Below are 15,663 nucleotides of genomic sequence, written 5' to 3'. Positions count from 1 at the left end.
TCTTCCATTTTCCCTTAAAGATTCATAGAGGAAGTTAAGAACGCGGGTTGTCATTGGAAGAATCCAACCACATCCCAACCACTTTACTTTCTCTTTACATCAATTCATTAGTTTCCTAATCTCCCTCTGCTAAGAAATGCAGGCGAGCATGCGCAGTAGAGGACGCCAGAAGAAAGGACATCTCCCCGACCACTGCGCTCATGAGTGTGTAGGGATAAGAATATCGGATTACCGAAGAACAGTCCGGCTTTGATGAAATACCTCAGCCATTGCAAATAATGAAAGGTCAATTGGAGACTCGCGGAGATGCTTCACCGCACTTGTTGCTGATTTTCTACTCTCCATACAGATTTTAGTCAGGTTTCTTCTTTTTTTTCTGATGGTTAAAATCGCACACCCAGGTAAATCCGTACGCTTGAAAAATACGAACAAATGCAAAAACAAAAACAAAACAAAGTAAAAACAAAAACAATACAAAGTAAAAACAAAAACCAGGTAAAGGCAAAAACAAAATTCAGAACAAAGAAAACATAAAATGCAAACATGTGCACGTATACAGAGAGGCCCATATTTCAACACAGTTACAAACAGCAAAATTAAATGAAAGTACGATTTTCAAAATGAAATTATTCACTAGAAATCACAATTGATTTTTGTTTTCAATTTGTATTCTCACGTATTTCATTCAATTCCTTTTGCCCCATCAGCAAGAATTGACAAGTGCGTAAAGTATATTGATACACCAATAATCGGGTTAGGCCATATTGATTTGAATATCATGTTGCTCCGTAGGGTCGCAGATACGACGTCCTTTACATTAAAGATGTTCAAGTAAATCGTGAATTGCTAATTAAAGGAATTCATTAGCTCCCACACAAAACAGGTGATGAAAATGGCGATTGGGGAAGGTGAGGAGAGAAATAAATTGGGGATAGAAAGGAAAGGCGGGAAGAAGAAAGAATGAAAAGAGGAAAAAATGAGGAAGAGAAGAGGAGGAGGAGGAGGAGGAAGAGGAGGAAGAGGAGGATGAAGGATGAAGAGAGGATAGGCAGAAATGTAGAAGGTTTCTCACTCCTACCGAAAAATCATTTCAGTCCGTAGAATCGATTTCAAAGCCAATCTAGCTCGGCCATCAAATTTTCTGACATACAGTTCCTGTGAAAAAAAAAAGATAATCATAAATTCTTTTTGCTCTAGATTAGTGCCCCGATTCATTCTCCCATCTTGATCTGGACTGACAATGACCGTAGATTCTCGTCAGTCTCCCACAGGCATTCCATGACAGATGAATTGCAGTTTCCACTACTTTTTTTGTATGGAATTATTCAGTATCCACGCCTCACTAATTGAGGCACCCAATACCTCGGCCTTTCAACTTGGCCTCCTTGTGCAAGCCGGACAACATATCGCTTCACATGCGGTAGACATTTCCAGTGTTTGATTACTGTGAAATTTACAAGAACGTGGTAAACAAGAAGGCCATTGTGTGTATACATTATATATTACGATATATATTTATATCTGCGTGTGTGTGTGTGTGTATTCCACAAAACTTGTGATGTGCTCGTCATTATGTCAAAGCAAGCACTCCAAAACATCTACATCAACGATAACAACTAATTTTTGTCCCGGATAGTTCAATGAACTTTAGCAATATGACTGTAGGAAGAGAAACAAAGTTTTTTCCGCTAAATTATCACTTTTAAAATGACTACTGTGCCAGCTAATTCACAGTGAGCCGAGTTCAACCACTGCTTCCTGTCATAGATCTGTCAAAAAAAATAAACGCCTGAAACCTGAGTCACCATCTAATTCGTGCTGAATTCCACAACTGACTTTCTAGCTCTGACGTTATGGTGCGCAAGAGGTCCTTTCTGGGTGTTTTCGTCGCCATTTTCGATGGAGCTGTTTTCCGGATAGTAATTACGCCCCAGATACTTCAGAGTATGGCAAAGGGACGTCATACTCTTGCCACGATAGAATATTCGTATTGGGTTTTTTTTGTGTGTGTGTTTTTTTTTTTTGAGCGTATGAGCCGCGTCGTCATGTGAATCAGTCCTAATTCATGGATGCACGTCAAGCCCCGTGATGTAATCATATTGATCTCGTGGGCCTTTTTTTGCCTGTTGTCAGACTCATGGGCCTTTTTAGTCTAGTGTCGGACTCATGGACCTTATTTGCCTATAGTGTTGACTCCACAGGTTCTATGACTCGTGGGCTGTATGAGCATATCATGGACCTTTTTTTTTTTTTTTTTTTCAATGTGGAACTCTCGGGCCGTATGACTCGTATACGTCAGTCTCGTGGGATAACCCCATTTTTGAACGGTGCTGTCAATGCAGTGAATTCTTACAAGCACATTAAAGTGTGAAATTTGAAATATCTAAATAATTTCTTTTTTTTTATGAAAATAGCTTTGCAAATCGAATTCCAACTTTGTAACTTCTGTTACCACTACTTCTTCAAGTGACATAGACCCTTCGGTAGTCAATTCCGCCACATCGACTTCCCATACATGCCATATGCACTTTTGCAAGAAGATGATGATAACTTGAAATGCGGATCAATAGTTCCCTTTCTTGAACATCCGTTGTCCATTTCCAAACTAGAATGAGAAAATAGAAAGAGATCAGGAATATATATATATATATATATATATATATATATAACTACCTTCGTAGTTAAACATTTAGAGTCATCCGTTGCCACTTGAGAATGTAAAGTAGAGTCAACTTCAGTAACAAAAATAGTTGGTTGCCAAAATTCAGGTCACCTAGTCAACTCCTTCTCCCTTGGGGACCCCAGACGACATGACTTACTACGTCAAAGGGCTGTCATACCTTTCATTATAGATTCCCGCACTAACTTGTAGCCAAAATCGATGATTTCCCTGCATCGGGAAGGAAGAATTCAATAAAGGCAACCCTGGAAGATGTATAATGTAGATGCTTCCACAAATAGTGTTCGAAATGGATGTATCCATAAATGGCGACGCGCGGAGGCAGGCCCATGCGCTGACACATATTCTCATTGGTGGTAAAATTTCACTTTAAAGTCCCGTTGAACTTCTTCTGCCAAGAGTTATTTAATAATTGAGATGTACATACCTTGAAAAGTTTAGAAGACTCAAACTCTGTTGAACGTGCTTTTATGTAGTGACTTCCAACTGCCTGATGTGTGATAAGTTTGTGAACATGAACTTATCGCTGAGTGGTCTTGTCTTTCATGAGTAGTTGTAATCTGACTTCCACCTGTTGTATTTATTCTTATTCTATGCAGCTGCAGGGGATGATATTTGAGCAGAATGCCAGCGCCTGGTCTGTTTACAAGGAGGGTCCATATGAAAATATTATAGGCGAGGCGGTGACGTCTGTGTACGGAGGAATCTATACTGGTACAAGGGAGAATATCATCATGAAATCAGTCAATAGCCACTTGATCTGTGATCATAATCCTATTGTCAGTAGCTAAATAGATTATTAGATTAATAGATAAAAAGGTTATAGGTTAGTAGGTATTTTTGGGTTCACTGCGGCAAAATGTTTCTCGTCCTATGACGAAATTGACATGGTGAACAAATCAGAGACAAAGTCAAAACATTCAGGACAAAGCAACAACAACAAAAAATGCATCCCTGTGGGTGTTAACCACAACAAGTGCAAGTAACAAATGATAGTAGATGTGACTTTTTTTTTCTCGGAGAACGTATAACGTATATGGAGGCATGGTGCAAGGGAAGGGGAAGTATTTGTGTCAAAAATTCATTGAGAGTATATTTAATAGGATTTCAACTTGTTTAAAGTACATGCAGTCAAATACAGTCAAAAGCATCGGAAGGGAGCGCAGATCATGCTTTTAAAGGATTACTCGCCGTCCTTCCCTGACCTATATGAATATTCAATTAATTCGGCGTGTTGTGGTGAGTTTGCGAGCCGTTTCCATGGTTACGGGCATGCTGTCAATGAAAATGTTTCATAACAAGTGTTGCCTGTGGTGACGATCTCCTAAGTTTTCAAACTTTACAAAGGGAGGGGAAAGGTCGCTTCGAGGGTGTGTCTCGAAGACAGGACGTCTTTTCGGAAACCATAATGGATTTACGCTCATTAAACTTTGATCAATCTTAGAAGAAGACTGGGTGTTGATGTCAAACCACCGTATTATTTGGGGGAAAGACTCAACGAGGAGACATCACAGACACACAGACACACACACACACTTTTTTATTTTATGATATTCTTTATTTTAATTTCATTCGATATCAAGTCCATGTTAACAATGAAATTAATATGAATAAATATCAGCTTATATATAGCTGTATTCTTCTCTCTTGTGCTGCTAAATGACACACACTCACACACACACGCACACGCATCAATCAAGCTTTTACTGGGTTATCACTGTCTATTTGTCACCCTGTGTCTTTATTCTAGCTGCCAGCTATTCTCTTGCTTTAAAAAAAAAATAAGTTTTAGAAATATTCTTTGGCTTGAAGATTGTCACTCCGTCCTACTGAATGTCAAAATCATCAGTTGTCAAGATTTCTGTCATAAGATTGAGGCTTTAGTATATCTTGCCTCAAATTGTGGCGTTTCCAAGGATACCTATACACTTCAAACACGAGTTTCATTAGCAAGAATGCTGCTTTCAAGATTGTGTGATCGAGGATCTTGAATATGAGAATTCTCACGCGGTTGGCACGTGACTATGCACATTTATGATCTAAAAATTCCCATTTATTGACGCATAACGTAAATTGGCGAATCCCCTGTATTCAACACACAGTTGGATAAAGAGGAGGAATAATTATTATGTGTGAGAAAGAGAGAGAGAAAGAAAGGGAGGGAGCGTGTTTGTGTGTATGTGTGTGTGTGTGTGTGTGTGTGTTTGCGCGCGCGCGCGTGAGAAAGAGAGAGAGAGAGAGAGAGAGAAAGGAAAATTTTATTTGTTAACCCAAAGTCACTATTTTAGGAATTGATATGACAATAACTTTAACAAAATCATCACTTAACGCTCATGATAATCAAATAGCTTTTCTCTATGTTCTTCTGGCAATTCATCACCCCCATCTCAGTTCTTTGCTGATGGGTTCTTTGGACCCTGTCACGTGATTTCCAAGTGACAGGTTCTTAGCTACACCCAAACATCAGCTCTATAAATGTCTGTCCGCCAGTCGTTAAACACGTGGTTCACTCCCTTCGTGGCCAAAGTCCGCAATGTGAAAGTCAACGTGAACACGGGAAAGGGAGATGGGGGGGTTCTGGGGGAAGCATTGGTAGTGCTCTGGATGCAGAGCGGGATGTGAAATCGGATGCAATCGGAAGACACACAACAACGGAAATTCTTCCAATCACTGGCGAGTGATTTTATCAACCAGCTTCAACTGTGACTATTGTAGCACACCAAATACGAACGCGATAATATGACATGAACTATATTGTGATAACGATGACAATGACACAGGCATTTATCATTGGAATGGACAAATTCCATCTATAAATGAAATTATCAACATGTACCACAGAAAAGATGATTTTTCATAACTATCAGCATCATCACCTCCATCATCATTGATAAAGGGAGTAAGCCCTCTTTATAGCACTTACTTAATTCCACTGCTGATAGTGATCTGACAAGTTTAAAGTCATTGTTTATTTGTTTTGCTTTGTCCTTTCTCTGTTTTGTTTTGTTTGGTAAATATACATTGATTTCTTGTACTTTGTTAAAATTGTTGAAGGGCTTTGCGTCTGTTTAGAAAAAGCGCTATATAAATATTGGTTATTATTATCATTATTATTATGTTAACAAAACTATCGATATTGCAACAGTAATTTAGTTTTATGATCATTTTCTGTTATAGGTTCATTAGGACTTTTGCTGTTTACGCGTGGTTTATTACTCATCATCACTTGTGAACCCACATCAACGTCTGTCATCACCAGTTAACTGACATTAGAACCACATTTTGTAAATGTTGTTGCTGTTTCTCAGCACAGGTCTGTCTTTCGTCAAATTCATATGTAATATTTTCCTGTCCTGCAGGAATCTAAAAAAAAAGGTATTAAAAAGGGTATATATACATAATTATATTCACATAGTAATGGAAATGTTCCACCAAGTTTACAGCCGTGACTTCTCATCCGATCGTGAGGTTGCAATGAGCTCTAATCGCATCTATTCTATCACATTTTATCTTTTGTCGCTAGACCATCCTTCCTCCCCCTCTCCCTGGCATGGAAGAAGTCCACCTCAAAGACATTTAACATGAAGCAATACAGGCAAAACCATCAACAAGAAATAAAAGATGGGGCCAGCAGGGTATCACACACAGTCCTCACGCAGCAGCCCAAACTGGCTTGTCTCCGATTTACATGAAAATCCTCTTCGCGTATTATTATGTCACAGTAGCACAGGAAATGGTCGCCTCGGTTCGCATCTCGAAAAGGTTAAAACCTGACTCACAACGATAATCAGGTCTCGTAGGAATTTCTGTGACCTTAAAAATCGAATAATCGAATTTTTATCGCTTTTTGATGGAAATTAAGTTAAAGAATATACATAATAGTTTATGATATATTTCTGAACACACTCAGGGCCGGATCTTCGCATGGTCAATTATTATTGTCCTGACATAGTTTGTCTTCTTATATATTCTTAACACTTGTCTTCAAATATAAATCACGAAGGTGCATGGTCTCTTTTCCAAGCATGGCGGAAAGAACGATGTTTTAAAAGTTAGGTCATATTCCAACATCCTAACAATGTTTATGCCCATCATACAGCGAAAATAGCCTATTCAGTCTTCTCCGGTCTGACGTATATCCTCTATCATTTTTGGATTAAAGGATCATCCCTCCGTTATGGGACAAACGAACCTTCGGAATAGTAAACTCTTTGAATAACGAAAACAACAACAACAACAACAACAACAACGAAAATGAAGCGTAACCCGTCTAACAAAGTGCATGCGATAGATTTGGACTAGATTAAATGTGAAAACAGTTGCATTTTGGTTTCTTTGAATAGACATAGATACTCACAAGTGAGAATATAATTATTATACGAAATAGTACTGCCCAGTCACCTTGGAAAATATGCAAACTTTCAAGCTATGCCGAGTTTAGAAGGTGCGTTCCCATGTCGTTTGTTAATCATAGTGTAGTAATTGAGAGAAAAAAAAAGAAAAAGCTGAAAAAAGAATTATTATGATCGACCTGGCACGTATATTTACACATTCTTGTGACCAAGTAAGTGATGATCAGGGTATTACAAATCAACATAAGTCAAAATTATATGCACTTGCATTGCATAAATCCAGTACGTCCGGTTTTGATTTGTGGCGTCAGATAGTAGTTCGTAACTGATTTTGGACAGAACCATGCGTCTACACTCTAATCATAGTGCAGGGACTTAAAGGTAGGGGATACCTTTTACAGACCTCCCAAAATGCAGCAAAACATTAAATATGAACCTCAGGGGACTTGTTTAGGCCACTGCTTAGAAATTTGGAAGTCAACAGTTATCTACAATTTGAATAATGCACAAAACTCTTAACTACTCAGTAGTTCTGTGTGTCAGCCACTTAAGCCTTTTTTGCAGTCTTCTGTATTTTTTATCTATAAACACAAATCTAAAAGTATAAGAGCTGATGTAATAACATTTTGTGTGGCAAGAATGTATATAGAAATGTTTGTAAGTTTTGATTAACTTTCTTCACAAAATATACATGATGGACACACATGCAGTGCATGGGTCTGCAATAGCCTAGTAATGTACTGGAATTTACAGTGAGCCAGACCAAAATTCAATTCAGAATCTAATGGTCAATAAAAATGTACTAAATGTTACCTTCCACTTTCAATACTTTATGGGAGTTTTTAAAATGATACTCTCTTCAACATACCACTGTATCCCTACCTTTACGCTCCTCATTAAAAAGTCAACAACTTTTATATTATTTAGATTCAGGAATAACTTAACAATAATTGTTCAAACCATTTTTAAATGTTCATGCTAGTACTCTGTTCTGTCCTATATGCAGGACGTGCTGAGAGCAAATAAAAGTACTGTCTTCTTTTTTTTAAAATAGTTTTCATCACATGTAGGTCAATAACCCTTTTCGCAGTTGCATACCGTATACAAAAATGCATGCAAGTCAAATTTCGCAGCATTTTCACAGACCACGTAAAATGCATTGCCAGCGGGATGTCAAGTCCGCTAAAAAACCTGAAAAATCCCACGAGATATATATAAAGCATGACGCTTTCCGCAATTCTGTCGTCACAGACACAAGAATGGAGAAAACTTGAGGACCACAGATTATTATAGCAGATATAACAAAGGCTTATAGCAACCTTAACGGAAAGTAATGCATTCTGGAGCCGGAAAATCGTTAAATCTTAATGGGTTCGTCTTCTGCGTATGATGAACAACTTTATGAGGATAGATTAACCCAGAAACAATGAATAGGTATAGTCGGCAGACTAACAGATCAACAATATGGCAAGCAAAACAAAGACCTATATTTGCCATCTTATCGAATGCAAAGCCCAACATTTCCCATAGCCATTACCATCTGTGTGAAAAGTTCCCGAAATGAAGGGGTTTTTTTTAAAATAGAATTTATCTTCGTCCACTAATCCGCTCTAAAACTTTTAACCAAAGTACTTTTGTGTGTGGACGTGCAAGCGATGTTCCGTCGTCTGAACTTTAACACATTATAACTCCGTAATGAGACAGTGCTATATCTCACGTACGTATGTATGTATGTATACACATACACAACCACACGCATGCTCGCACACACACACATTAATGTAAGATACACATGTAAAATAATTGCATCGGGGGCAAGTGTGTGTGTGTGTGCGTGTGTGTGTGTGTGTGTATATTCGTGTCTTGTGCGTTACAAGAGAAGACAAGGGCAGGCCAGTAGGTACACACAAAATCGTCAGTTCCTTTCACCTTTTTTACATCAAGTGCTGTTTGCAAGAAATAGTTGGAATTATTATCCTAGTTCTCGGCGTTCCTTTGGGAGTACACCCAGCCAAAAGTGAGATAATTCAATACTTCACGCAATGCCGGAAGCTTTAACACTTACTCCGTTCTATGCTTCTTTCTCGCGCGAGCATCTTTGTATAGGCAACAATGGTATAGGGACGAGGGCACACAACACTCCGTAAAAGGTTTTTTTTCGTCAATATCGTCAGAGACGAGACTATAGCCTATGGATGCATTCGTATTTTTGCAGGGCAGACTTCAATATAACTACTGTGTATGAAATATCAACCCCCATGTTTCGAGGCCTTTTCTACATTGGATCTGGGCAATAGGCCTATTGGTGTTCCCGACAGAGCTTAACTTGCTTCATAGCTTCAATAACGAAGGCATGATGTATATGTCAGATTCATGCCAATCCACCCCTCCCCATTAGACATAATGAAGCCATAGGTTATCAATTAACATTCCTAAACAGCCCTCAATTAAGCCTGATAACGAAGAGGCCTACAAGTGTCAAGTGACACGAAAAGAGAAAAAGTGCATATGTCTCGACGTTAAAGCTCCATCAACTTATGTTGAAAAAAAATCATTAAGAGTTGAAGGCAGTTATCATTTAAACACCAACATGCTGAAGAGGGAGCTGCGAGCTCGAAAATTCTGATCTTGAGAACAGCGCTGGTGTCAAATAGAATTTCTTATGAATAAAGTTTCTAAATTATCCTCTATTATGTGAAATGTATTATCTTGGTGTATGTAATCGCTAAGTGGTTCCAACATTCATCTGCATACTAACCCATCTAACCGATTTTAAATTGTCCTCTACAGAAGTAAAAAAGAATACATGATTATTAGAAGACAAGAGTCTTTAATGTTAATCATAATTATTGTTATGCCTGGTCAAAGTTCTGAATACTTTCCAACCCCTATACCCCCCCCCCCCAAAAAAAAAAAACAAAAACAAACACACACACACACACACACACACACACACATAACTAAAACAAAAATAAAACTTGAGACATTTTACAGCAGGAGGTCTTTGCTTATCACTGAAATCCAACAACATGAGCTCTTTGAAGGGGAGTCTTATCACCAAGTTATAAATACGTATAGGATACTCAGGAGTTGCTGAAGAAACGAGTATAACGAAACCAAACCAACATAATCATTTTATTCCTTTAAACCAGGCTCTCGACCTTACTCCACGCACTTCAGCACGCCGATCTTGAGCGTAAAATATAATCATTTCCACTCCATGTTTGAGTTGGACTTGTGAAAAACGATTAAAAAAAGAGAGACTGAATGACAGAAGCTTTAATATGATTCTATATTCTCCTAAAGCCCGGCATCAAATTCTCTAAACTTCTTTGTCTTTTCCTTCAAAAGATATCATAAATCCCATCTAGATCAAGATATTGGAGGATATGGATAACCTTACTAGAATGAATTTTAAAATGATTTGCATATGCCGTACATGTTCATTTGACATGTGCCCTGTTGAAAGAAGTAAAATAAAGTTTAGATTGAATTTCAATTGAACTGAAATGAATGATGGGGTTTGTGATATAACGCATTAGGGCAATTCCGCGGTTAGTAACGTTACATTTAAACAAATTTAGATATTTATTTTTACTACTAAATCACCATTTATTCATTTCAAGTCAAAATCATGTCAAAAAACATGTTCATCCTTCGCAGGTTTATGATATAGAAAAGAATGAACACGATGAATACAATCAAATAAACATTAGAATTGCTGTGGCAACTAAAAGGGCTGGGTAACGTTACGAAAAAAGGACATGACGAAAAAATCAATGTCTTGTAACAAAAAGTGTGCAAAAATTCAAGTTACTTCAAGCAAAGTGTTGCATTTATTTCGATTATTGCATCATGACAAATGTTCATGCAAATATCTTTAGCAGTTTGACCATTAATTCATTAGCTAGACCCCGAAAAGCATGGTTAGTAACGTTACATTTGTCCGGAGTAATTCCGCAGGTCATTTCACCCTTTTGTAATTGACAAAATGTCACATGACTTTTAGAGTATTTAAATGTATTCATCTTTTGCCCTATAGCAAAACTTTGAGGATTTTTTTTCAAAGGAATCCACTGTAATTTGCATTTAAGTGAATTTCAGCATCCCCAGTCCCACACGTACATTTGAAATGATGGTTTTAGATCTCGCAAAACCAATGAATACAAAAAATAAAATCTACTGAACTTGAAAGACCTTAATGATTGGTGAACATCCATGGTATTAGTTGGTACCTAAATTAAAGAGTAAGATAAAGAGGTACATTTCTTTTATCCATGTCATGTCCACCTAACTGCGGAATTGCCCATTAGGGTAACTTGATTATTGCACAATGTTGATTTTTATGATAAAACTTCCTTCTCAACCCACGGGAGTGTTGCGAGGTGCTGCTGTCACTACTCAAGTGATTACTAAAAACATCACTCTCATGAAAACCGATGGAACTTCAAAATTTCGAAACTTTGTCATATCATGTCTGACTTCAGTGAAATTTCTAACACTATTTCATTTCATTCTACCTATTCACGTCAATTTGATGCTAAAGTGGCATTAAACACATTTTCTGTCACACTCTTAAAACATCCGAGTCAGAACTGACCCAGAAACTGGGTCCGTTGGGGTCACACACCGTTCCGGGTCAGAAATGACAAGGAATGGGGTCAGATATGACCCATTCAGAGTCATGAATTGGGTCAGGGTGACCCAATTCGGGATCTGCATGACCAAATTCCAAATCATTTTTGACCCGGAACGGTGTGTGACCCCAACGGACCCAATTCCGGGTCAGTTCTGACTCGGATTTTTCTTTAGAGTGCACCAGATCATTTTTCCTTGTTCAGCAGTATTGTTATTTCAATCAGTCGGTAACTTGATTTCCACGTTAGTTTTCCCATCCCACAACGATGTTTGCTGTGCAGTCTTGAAATAATCTTTTTAAACGCATCATAGGAGTCTTCATTACCCACGCCGATGAAAATCGGCAGGGGGTTATGTAAAGGGTTCCGTATGTTTGTTTGTTTGTTTGTTTGTTTGTTTGTTTGTTTGTTTGTTTTTTTTTGTTTGTTTGTTTGTTTGTTTGTTTGTATGTTTGTTTGTTTGTTTGTTTGTTTGTTTGTTTGTTTGTGTACAAGATAACAAGAGAACGGGTAAACGGATTTGCACGAAATGTTCAGGGAATGTTTGGATAATGACAGGAAAGAATCGATTAGATTTTGGTGATAATCGGTTGACCCTTGCAAATTCTGTGTGACCTTGAAGTTTTGACCCCATGGTATAGTGACCATTCCGAAAATTTCCCGTTTCTCACTTTGCGATTTTCCGCTACCATACGAAGACATAAACTCCCCAACGATCCGACTTCGCTGCTCAAATGTTCGTAAGAATTCCGAAATTTACGTTTAGGCCTATTTGAGGGACTATGTCCTTCTAGATTTATGAAAGTTCGTTCTCCGTCATCACAAACTGGCCCGTATTTTGATGATTTTTCAAATTAACATTGATTGTTTTTTTCGTTGGAGGAGCATTTTGCTCGGTCGCAGTCACACTGCACGATATGCGTGCTCAATGTCAATGCGTGTGCAAGGCCGCTGAAAATGCATCGCGCTCTACACTGTTGGTGCAAAATTGCACCGGGGACGTTGCGGCGCTCGTTGGTGGCCGAATACTGGTGCAGTAGACATTTGCATTCAACCCTTGCATTGAATAATTCCCGTAGACACTAATCATAGGGGTAATTGCCTAGGGGGTACGTAAATTTTGTTTTTCTTTTTTGCTTTTGTGGATACCATCAAAGATCGTACACTCATACGACCTTTGATATTTGATGATTTTTCAAATTAACATTGATTGCTTTTTTCGTTGGAGGAGCATTTTGCTCGGTCGCAGTCACACTGCACGATAAGCGTGCTCAATGTCAATGCGTGTGCAAGGCCGCTGAAAATGCATCGCGCTCTACACTGTTGGTGCAAAATTGCACCGGGGACGTTGCGGCGCTCGTTGGTGGCCGAATACTGGTGCAGTAGACATTTGCATTCAACCCTTGCATTGAATAATTCCCGTAGACACTAATCATAGGGGTAATTGCCTAGGGGGTACGTAAATTTTGTTTTTCTTTTTTGCTTTTGTGGATACCATCAAAGATCGTACACTCATACGACCTTTGATATTTGATGATTTTTCAAATTAACATTGATTGTTTTTTTCGTTGGAGGAGCATTTTGCTCGGTCGCAGTCACACTGCACGATATGCGTGCTCAATGTCAATGCGTGTGCAAGGCCGCTGAAAATGCATCGCGCTCTACACTGTTGGTGCAAAATTGCACCGGGGACGTTGCGGCGCTCGTTGGTGGCCGAATACTGGTGCAGTAGACATTTGCATTCAACCCTTGCATTGAATAATTCCCGTAGACACTAATCATAGGGGTAATTGCCTAGGGGGTACGTAAATTTTGTTTTTCTTTTTTGCTTTTGTGGATACCATCAAAGATCGTACACTCATACGACCTTTGATATCATCACACTCTCGGCTTGCTATAATCAAAATATCCCGCAAGAAAACGGCGTATTTCTCGATTTTTAGCGCTTTTTCCGCGACCCGTCGCGTAGACAATACTCTTAAAACTGGACTTAATTCGCGCGCGCTTGGAAAAGTTCCGATTCTGCACTTTTGACGGTGGAATTTGGGATTTTCGATGGATTTTTGGAGGAGACTTAAGGACTTTCCTGTACGTGAATGAGTGTTAATACCGTATGTGTAATTATGTGATTTGCGTGTGATGTGACTGTAGAACCAAAGATCGTACACTTCAGTGTACGATCTTTGGTAGAACTCACTGGCTGGTGATAAAGCACACTGGCAATTAAGTGGCCGAATTCTGGTAGATGACCGAATGCACATTATGTTTACCCCGACTTTGTACTTAGGCGTGGGTCTGCCGCCTTTGACGGCCCCTCTCTAGTTCTAGATGTGTTTGAATTGTTTAATGTTGTTATATTGTTCATTCAGGTAAAGATAAACATGTAAAGATAAACAGCGACCCACCAGCAAAAGAATTACGAAACAGGCATATCTATCATAATCAATCACGTGGATTCACCTAAAGCCCTTACCACAGTCACATGGAGTGCACATCATAAATCACCACAAGAGAAAGTTCATATTTTATCAACCACCGTATCACATTCACAATGCTTTAAAGTTACTATCATGACTATGGTGAATAAGATGGATCGTAGACGTCGTCTGTTTGAGAAGACCTAAAATGCAGATGCTTGCACATTTTTTGACCCATTACTACCCGGACAAAGAAAACAGCAAGAAAAGAAACTTTTCTGATCATTCAAAAAAAAAATGCAAGTGTGAAAATTGCAGCGATTCAGACTTCCTGCTTTTATCTCTTTGCTATGGTAGTTTCAGACTGTTAACTTGGTTTACAGTTTATAATATCTTTTAAAAATAATGCCGTTTATACTTACACATGAATTTTCCGAGCGGGTAACCATCTATGGGAAAGTAAGCCTCTACCATACCGGCCGGGACACAGATGAGCAGGACCAGCATGTCCGCCACACTGAGATTCAGGAGGAAGTAATTGGTGGAGCTACGCATGTCCTGGTGGCGCCAAATCACCAAGGCAACGAGGATGTTGCCGGTCACGCCCAGGAAGAAGATGGTGGAGTAGGTGATGACGGTGACGGCCAGAGACGCCGGGTCGAGGGACACGGATTCGCAGAGATACAGCGACGAGTTCGTGTCGTTGCTCGCGAGGTAAGGCAAACTGTCCACATACGACATGCTTGCTCGTTAAAGTTTGACGACAGGATTGAAGTGAGTGAAGCAGGTAGGACGACTTGTCGGTGGATGTAAGTAGCACTTTGGATTATTAGAGGTTACGAATTTTGTCATTTTGGGAATGCATCAAAGGAGAACAATGCATTGGTCGCTATCTCCATGCTGACTGTTTATCAAGTTCTCAAATGAAAAGAAATATTCATATGCTATCCAAGGTTGATTTTGATGCTTGGATAATAGATTGGAGATTATAAAAACGAAGTGGATAATTAAGAAAGCCAGAAAGCTGCAGTCACTTGAGAGTCAAATGTGACTGTTGCATGTAGGGAACCTCACTCAAAATCACGTCACATTAACATTTTGCTTCACGAAAATTTGGACAAATCAATCTGGCGCTTGGATAGATATCACATAAAATTGAATAAGTGTGCTTAGATATTGGGAAAAGGGGATTGCAATGGATGTAATAAAATCTTAAACCTCCTAAAAGAAACGTGCTCTTCTTAAATAGTTGTTTTCATAAAGATGATTTTGACCACACAGCGGGACAAAGTCAATTCAAAAGAATTACTCTCGACAGACTATCAAGTCAACTGTGTTATCATGCCACCACCCGCTGAGATGGAACGAATATCGAGTTGTAGCGAGAGGGATGTTCCAGAAACTCTTGGTCAGATATATAAGTAGAAAAGAGTCTATGCAACCACTACACTGGAGAGGTAAGAGATGGACATTTTCCGGCCACGATCACAACACGATCTGAATAGAAAGTCGGCTAAAATGCCCCGCAGGACGCTCCGGCTTCGCGCTTTTATCTCCAGAAGACGACGTGAACTCAT

General features: G+C 39.0%; 1 pseudogene; it reads right to left on the bottom strand.

Annotated features, from left to right (window-relative positions):
- LOC139739925 (uncharacterized) overlaps positions 1 to 14,827 on the bottom strand; it is a 34,112-nt pseudogene extending 19,285 nt beyond the window's left edge.
- Positions 14,828 to 15,663: the final 836 nt, after the last annotated feature.

The sequence above is a fragment of the Diadema antillarum genome, unplaced genomic scaffold (assembly GCF_040938485.1).
Source record: "Diadema antillarum isolate AM-2024a unplaced genomic scaffold, OU_Dant_1.0 seq00000821_RagTag, whole genome shotgun sequence".
In the NCBI taxonomy this organism is placed as follows: domain Eukaryota; kingdom Metazoa; phylum Echinodermata; class Echinoidea; order Diadematoida; family Diadematidae; genus Diadema; species Diadema antillarum.
The sequence above is the reverse complement of the archived record's forward strand: the minus strand, read 5'-3'. Positions and strand labels throughout refer to the sequence as shown.